The sequence below is a fragment of the Lontra canadensis genome, unplaced genomic scaffold (genome assembly GCF_010015895.1).
Source record: "Lontra canadensis isolate GAN:19392208 unplaced genomic scaffold, GSC_riverotter_1.0 scaffold2, whole genome shotgun sequence".
NCBI lineage: Eukaryota > Metazoa > Chordata > Mammalia > Carnivora > Mustelidae > Lontra > Lontra canadensis.
In genome coordinates, this window is record NW_022630996.1 from 49604962 (window position 1) to 49613116 (window position 8155).

General features: G+C 36.8%; 1 long non-coding RNA gene across 2 annotated transcripts; it reads left to right on the forward strand.

Moving 5' to 3' along the window:
• The first annotated feature begins 984 nt into the window (after positions 1–984).
• Positions 985–7525, forward strand: LOC116877226. 2 transcript variants are annotated; one of them, XR_004384585.1, is made up of 3 exons: positions 985–1314; positions 1713–1819; positions 7242–7525. It is a non-coding gene; the product is annotated as an uncharacterized LOC116877226 (long non-coding RNA). The 2 variants fall into 2 exon arrangements; XR_004384583.1 differs by lacking the exon at positions 7242–7525 and having other exon boundaries at positions 1713–1820.
• Positions 7526–8155: the final 630 nt, after the last annotated feature.

Below are 8155 nucleotides of genomic sequence, written 5' to 3' on the forward strand. Positions count from 1 at the left end.
TATCTATCTGCCTATCTATCTATCTTAAAGATTCATTTATTTATTTGAGAGACAGCATGATGGGAAGGAGCAGAGGGAGAGGGAGAGAGAGGATCCCAAGCACACTTCGCCCTGAGTGCAGAGCCTGACACAGGGCTTGAGCCCAGAACCCTCAGGTCATGACCTGAGCAGAAACCAAGAGTCAGACACTTAACCAACTAAGCCACCCAGGCGCTCCTTCATCGCTCAGCATATTTAGATAGTTTGTTTGACTTGGAAAAGGAAAGGAGCCTATCTTTATTATTTTAGAATCTTAGCACTGAAAGGATCCAGCCTTACTGCTTTATGATAAAGAACCAAATTTAAATGAAATTGAATGATTTTTCCAAGTTCATACCACCCGTGAGTGGCAAAACTGAAAGTAGAATTCAGGTCTCCTAACTTCATCCAGTACTTTTCTCATGAAACCATCCCATCTTCCCGAAGTATTAATTATTTATATTTTCAAAATAGTATTATAATTGGCAACTGTAAAATTTTGCACATATATTCTATTAATTTAATTGTACTTTAAGGTTAGAAGAGGTAAAAATACATGTAAGGGATAAATACCATGATTCCTAGGTCAAATGAATCTCAATCATGTTAGGTAAAGTATAAAGTGTTAAGTGCTAGAAAACACACTCAGTTTAAAAAAAATGGTGCTCACTTTGGGGAACACTCATTTTTTAGAGATACAGGGTTCTAGATGAAAATAATGATCTCATCTAATGATTTATATTCTACCATTCTTCTGTTAGGATTGCAAAGAGACCTAATTAGACCTCACGAAAATTCCTTAATTCTAAATATCTTCCTATTTAAAAAAAAAAAAGTTGATAGTGTAGACACACAGTTATTCCTCTAAAAGCCTGGCATACTAGATATTTTATTCAAAGACTTTATAATCATGAAAAGAAAAAAAACAACAACTGGTAATTCTAGGCTACAAGGAAGTAAAATGCATGAAAAATGATCAGACCTAATCAAACCTAATTCAAAGGCAGACCTTATTAAATATACACCATAATAAAGGAGAGTGTGAAATCAGTGCACACTCTTACTGGAATCATAGTCTAATTATTTCTTTTTGCTATTTATAAAAGTGCTTAGCTCAGCTCTTGAAATCAGTGAATGGAGATGTAGGATCCTTAGTGTATCCTTTTTCTGTAGTTGTGGAAACATATGTATGTGCTCTGCTCCTTGAACGGCTGACCTCTATGAAGTGAGAATGTCTCAGAGGAATACTTCCTTTCCACATACAGAAGCAGTGACAGAACACCGAAATGGCACTTGGTAAGTATTTGCTGAGGAAATTAATCAGTACCTGGTACTGCTTTCCCCTATCCACTTTAAATCCATACGGAAGTTTTGAAAAGTCTTGGGAAATTTTTTTACTTCTTTCCATTCCACTATTTTGAACTGGAAATACATAAAGAAAAATGGAACCTGGATAACTACAGGCCAAATTCCTGGAGGAAAATGATAGGGCAAAAGAAATTACTCCCTATTTGTCACTGCCCGGATGTTGAGTTTTTGTGATAAAATGAATTCTCATTATTTTACCATTACCTCCTTCCTGGAGAAGATTGTCATTGCTAGTAACTCTCATTTGTATTTTTTTCCCACTTAATATGCTCTAGTAAGATGATCAATGGTATGTTGTTTTTATTTTCATTTTACTTTTTCCTAAGCGGAAACTGAGGCTTTGAAAAATTAAGTCACTGGCCACACAAAGAAGTCACTGCATCAAGGATGGTGCTGGTATAATGGGTTTAAAGAAGAACTTGGATAAGGAGAGGTAGGTGCTGAATCAGTGGAATGTGAGAAGTTATTGGCACAGAGCAAAGAGACAAGCCCAAGAGAAAGAAGGCTGAGTCACCAGGAAGTGGAATTAGCACAAAAGGTCAACTTTCTCTCACTGATAAAGGAAAACTCACAAGTCATATCCCTTACATGATAAAAAACAAAGCTTTAACACTTTGGTAAAAATCTGACATGCCTGGAGTGCAACTTCTCTAGACGCGTTTGAGTAAGGTTTTGAGTAAGATTTAAGTATAAGAAAAACATCTTTAAAACTGGGTACCTGTTGGGTCCCTGGGCAAGTTAAGGATTAATTCTAGATCCTAGATCCTAGACCACATCTGGGTTCCACTAAGAGTAAAGAGAAGAAATATTGTAGGAGTTTTTATTTCAGAACAAGCAAACAAGAAACAAAGAGAGAATGAGAAAGAACTGTGTGAACATAATAATGCAAAATTAATTTTAGTTGCAAAGTATCATTGGTACCATTTAAACTAAGAAATAGCTCTTCTAGTATTGATACCACAGGCTCAATTCATTATGATGAGACTGGGATGTTAAAGACACCAGACAAAGTGAAGAGCTAAATATGAAAATCTTCAGGAGGATGTGGGGAAACCATTAAAATTCATTGGTTCAAGCGGTCCGTTAAACATTTTCCAGCCCATTTATTGAGGCTATGGAAAAACTGGGAACTCATATTTCTCACTCTAGGATGTGGAAAGTTTAAATTACAAGAAGATGAAAAGGAAGGAAACGGCAAAAGGAAGGAAAACCATGATTTCGTTATGGCTAATCTAAATGTATTGGTATTTTTCAATTTAAGAAACTGCAGAGAAGATCAAACAAAAGGATGGGGCGGATATGAAACTGTAATTAACTTATAGACCAGAAAAAGAGGAAAAGAGAGGGCTTTCTTAAAGAACATTTACAACAATGAAGAGAAGCCCTCCCGAGTGTAGACTGTATTTCATTTATTCATTATTACAGTGAGAACTGGTTGAGTAGGCTGTCTACATAATGGACGTGCCCATAAGAGAGCACAAAGTGTCACCTGACCATTCTGAAGCTGCCCGTATGAATTGAAGTGGAAACCATCTTTGAGCATCTGAATTACTACTGTTTATTGTTTCCCCTGTTCTAGGCACTGTGTAAGACCATTTATATTATATTTCATTGAATGCCTCTAACTGCTCTGGGAAGCAGGCATACTACCATATACAGTCGGTGGGGACATTGAGGTGGAGAGAGAGCAACTCATGTAAGTTCACACGGCTGGTAATCAGAGGAGCCAGGGCTTCAACCTAAGTTTAAGTTTCTCTGACGCAGAGCTCATGCTGTTTCTACTGTGCCATATTTTCTGTCACTTCCATTTTACCCAGGAAGGTTTTTGTGGTTGAATGAAAGAGAGAACTTTTTCTGAAGACATAGAAACCAAAGGCAGTACTCTGAGGAGAGGAGGGCTAAATAAGAGAATTTAAGATGTGAACGTGGGAGGGGCACCTGGGTGGCTCCGTGGGTTAAGACTCTGCCTTCAGCTATGGTCATGATTTCAGGGTCCTGGAATCGAGCCCCGCATCGGGCTCTCTGCTCGGCGGGGAGCCTGCTTCCCCCTCTCTCTCTGCCTGCCTGTCTGCCTACTTATGATCTCTCTCTCTCTCTCTCAAATAAATTAAAAAAAAAAAAAGATGTCAACATGGGAAACAGAGAGTATGTAATGGGAGGCCCAAGCCTGGTGCACAGTGTTTTCATAGATATTCAATGTATGATGTGATACTTCTGTAAGATAAGGAGAGAGAAGGCAGGCTTAGAGTGAAGAGATAAACAATTGGCTATATAGAAAGATGTTTCTTTTCCTCCGAATGAAGTTTATAGAGGTCTGTGTGGAGTCATAATTTCAAAGGAATGAAGGGAAGTCTATATAACCAAGGGCATGCCAGAGATAGGGTTCCTGCAGGTCTGGAAAAGGTACATCCCATCAACATCTCAGGGTTGGAGGCATATCTCCCAAACTCCCTTTTTTCATGCTGCAGGAAAGGCAAGGCATTTTAAAGATTTGAGATTTTGAAGGTTTAGGGTATGTATATTATTTATAATTGCCTGTTTTGAAATTTATTTCAATTAAACTTGTAAAGCTCCTTGTGTGTTAAGGTGTTTGCCACAGAGAAAGTGATTGGTTTCCTATCTTCTCTCAAGCATGTGTAGATCATAGGAGGCTATTCAACATTATGAATTTTTAGCATCATTTGCAATAAGTTTTGTTTTTCTCCTTCCTTCCTTCCTTCCTTCCTTCCTTCCTTCCTTCCTTCCTTCCTTCCTTTCTTTTTTCCATGACACACACCAAAAGGATTTCAGGGCACTCACAGCGCCCTTACACATGTTTTGAGAGAAAAAGATAGATATTTGAAATTAGGGAAAACTAAATAGTCAGAGAGATAATAGATTTGATCACACAAATTCTGGAGTGAACAACTTCTACCTAAATGGCATGGCTATAGAGACAGGACATTAAGCACAAAACCCTAGGTAATACAAAATAGAAAACAAAAGTTTATTTTTTAATATCCACATTTCTTAAGGTATCTTAACATGTCTTAACCATGTCTAAGCCTGTCTTATCAAAGCTACAACTAGAAAGTTAGCTAAATTTCTTCGGTCTACATTTCAAATGTTTCAATTCAAACATTTCTGGTGTGCAACTTTCTTGTCTCTTTCCCTGATATGTTGGTAGAAAATTGTATTTTTCAAAATATATGTGTAAGTATTTCATGATTCCCTATTAAAATACAAAGTAAGACATTTTCACCTTTCCACAAGTAAAAAATAAATAACCATGAACCTAAATTTGCTAACTATGGAACAGTATAAAAAAGAATAAACCAAGTCACCATCCAAAGACAATAATTCTGTATAATTCCTACAGAGATGTTTGTGTATTTTGGAGAATGGAGAAGTGTGATAAGCTTCAACCAGAATTTTTCTTAGGCTGCCAAGATCATGACATGTACTGTTCTTGTCATTCTCTGGAACTGTTGCCTTTAAGAGAAGCATGGTCCAGAAAATGCACAGCGGTGCTTTACAATCTGCATTTCCCCCAGGAAGAAAATATTCTTTCCATACTACAAAGTAAAAATCCCCTTCTAGAAAATGAATGACTAATTCTTTGTGTTATAAATAGTACAAAGTTTGACTTCCGAATGTCCAAATTTAATCTGCATGATTTTTGCATACTTATAATTCATAGAATTGACCTAGCAACAACCTCTCACTTCCTACTTTGGGTCTTGCTCCCAGATATCTGGTCTCATTTTTCTTCAGGTAAGATGTACCACGGTATTACTTTCATACTTAAATCTAAAGATGCCAGGAAGGTAGGCAGAGGCTAATTGTTCCGGTTTCTGAAACAAGTTCCCATGAACCCCTCCTTTTTTTAAAGAAATTTTATTTATTTATTTATTTATTTATTTATTTATTTATTTTTAAGATTTTATTTATTTGACAGATGGAAATCACAAGTAGGCATAGAGGCAGGCAGAGAGAGGAGGAAGCAGGCTCCCCGCTGAGCAGAGAGCCCGATGTGGGGTTTGATCCCAGGACCCTGAGATCATGACCTGAGCTGAAGGCAGAGGCTTTAACCCACTGAACACCCAGGTGCCCCAAAGAAATTTTATTTATTTAAGTAATCTCTACACCAAACACAGGGCTTGAACTCTTGACCCCAAGATGAAGAGTTGCAAACTCTTCCAACTGAGCCAGCCAGGTGCCCTCCCCGCCACCCCCTGCCATGTATTCCTCTTTTTAAAGAAGCCTTTAACTCAGGCATTTAGCTGCACATTGTTCCTTTAAATATTATTTGGGCAGGTATTAATTTTCCTGATTCCTTGCTCAACCTTATTTCTTATTTCCATAGCTCTTTTCTTGGATTTATGTTTCATTGGCTAGAGTATGTTCACAAGTGTGTGTGTGTGTGTGTGTGTGTGTGTGTGTGTACTTCTGAAAAATTGAGATTGGCTAGTTTTTGTATAATACCTATTAGTAATGCCTCAGAACAGGTGTTTCATGAAGTACACTTTGAAAAACAAGGTATAAGTTTACTAAATTTATTTTGACTGAAAGTATTTAGATTTCTTAAGCCAGATTTGATTTCATTGTTGACAGTAAACTTTTTGTGACCAAAGAACTCCCATAAATATTGGTTCAAATGGGCCCCACACAACTGATGAGTGGGAATATGCATTCACCTTTCTGGAAGACATTTCAGTCATACATTGTATCCCTGTCTTACCACATTGCTGAGTTGTAGACAAGTAACAGAAAAAGGAAATTAAACAGGTTTTACCTAAGGTTTTCAATGCAAATAAAAGAAAAACTTCTCAAAAAGGCAGCGTAAGCTGTAGGTTGATTAGTATCTTCTGTACTTCACTCCCCTGTCCCTCCATTATAGGTAAATTAAAGTTATATATATAGGAGGAATACAATACATTCTCTTCTTGTGAATCAATATGACCACTTTTATAATTTTGTATTAACAAAATTAACTTTTGTTACTGTTTATGAAAAATGAGAAGATAATGTTTGGGAAAGAGCAAATGTGCTAAAGTAAGGGGTGAGACCAGAACTCTAGGCCAGAACAGTGACACTATTCTGTAGTAAGACTTCCTAAAGGAGTACTTTTCATTTACAACTACAAATTTCTACTCCCCTCTGCAACCCCGACTCAATTATTTGTATTCAAAATTCACTGGCAGAGATTTCAATCTGTAGTATGAGGATGTTTGAAGAAACCATGAAGACAATGAACTCTATTCTGGACATAGAGAGTCAAATTTAAAAGACAGATCTCTTATTGGATATTGATTACTTTAGACTTTGCTGGGTATGGAAAATTAGCCTCCCTTCATATCCCGGAGTAGCTTTGCTGCACTCACTGGAATTCCTACTTGAGAACTTGAATCTTGATTTGGTTTCAGTCTCCACAATGAACACATATGGATACATAAATGGCTTCTAAGCCTTTTGATGTTCATTAAGCGGAAGGAGTGGGGAGCTGTTTCCTGGAAGAGTATGGGGCACCAGGGAGCATTAAGGAAAGAAACAATGGCAGAGGAAATGTCGGTCTTTTGCACTCATAATGTTTCTGTGAACAATACATTTCATAGTTTTGGGGCCTTGAATGGACTTGTTACAGGTTCCAGTCCTATTCCCACCACTGTCTTGGGGGACCATACATAATAATGCTACGCTTTACTTTTACCCTTGAAAAAACAACCAACAATGTACCCACTTCCCCTGGACACCTAATGAGGATACTGGATTGTTTTGTTTACAGACAATGTGAAAAGCCTTTTGGAACATTTGTAGTCAGAAGATCTATTAAAAGGTATTCTCAAGTCTTACTCTTTAATTATCTCTCTCTTAAGGAAAGAAAATACTGGAGAAAGATAAAGAACATAACAACCCTCCATATCTACAGCTACCAGAAATAACCAGTGTTTAACTTTCAGTGTGTATCCTTATGGTCATATAAATATGTATATATATTTTGTTAAAGTCGGAATTAAAATTTTGTAAATTGTAACAAATGGAAGTGAGTTTTTAACTAAGCACAGTTACACAAATAGAAGTCTGTTGTGGATTTTATTTCCCACAAAACTTTGTTTTTGTTAAATAATTCCCCAAATGTTCACTTTTTCTGTCTAAGGCACAGTGATACTTTTTTACAAGTTTTTAAATGGATTTTGTGTGAGTCAAATATTTCATGTGTATCATCGCGCACATACCATCCAAACCCTGGGATTGTTCCAAAGGTACATAAAGAGAAATCACAGTAATTTTGAGAATGCCTTACTCAGAAATCCATACATGAACAGTTCAACTGACAAGACCCCAGTCAGTCTATTCTGCTCTTAAGCTTATTACTTTGGGACTCTCAATGCTCAATATGGTTGAAGAGCAACTAATAAGCTAGCAATTATCTACCACCTATAATTTCCAAAGAAAGAACTGTGTTAGAAAGAAAGTATAGTCATAGTCCCTATAACCAAAAAAAGGAATGACTCCTCATCCTGTCATAGTTTTAGAGAGGTCCCTAAGGAGAATTCGTCCATACCCTATCTCCTTTGTGACACTCAGTTAATTAAACCGTCCAGAAATGATCTATTTAACTTTCAGGTGTTCCCAGATCTGACTCAAGTTATTTCCATTCCCCCCATGTCTGTATATAGAGCTGTACATCATTTCTAATCCCCCCTTTTTTACTAATAATTTTTATTAGTTGAGCAGTAGGTTCTTAGCATGTGCTTAACACTCTAAAAATATTTTCTTAAATATTTAA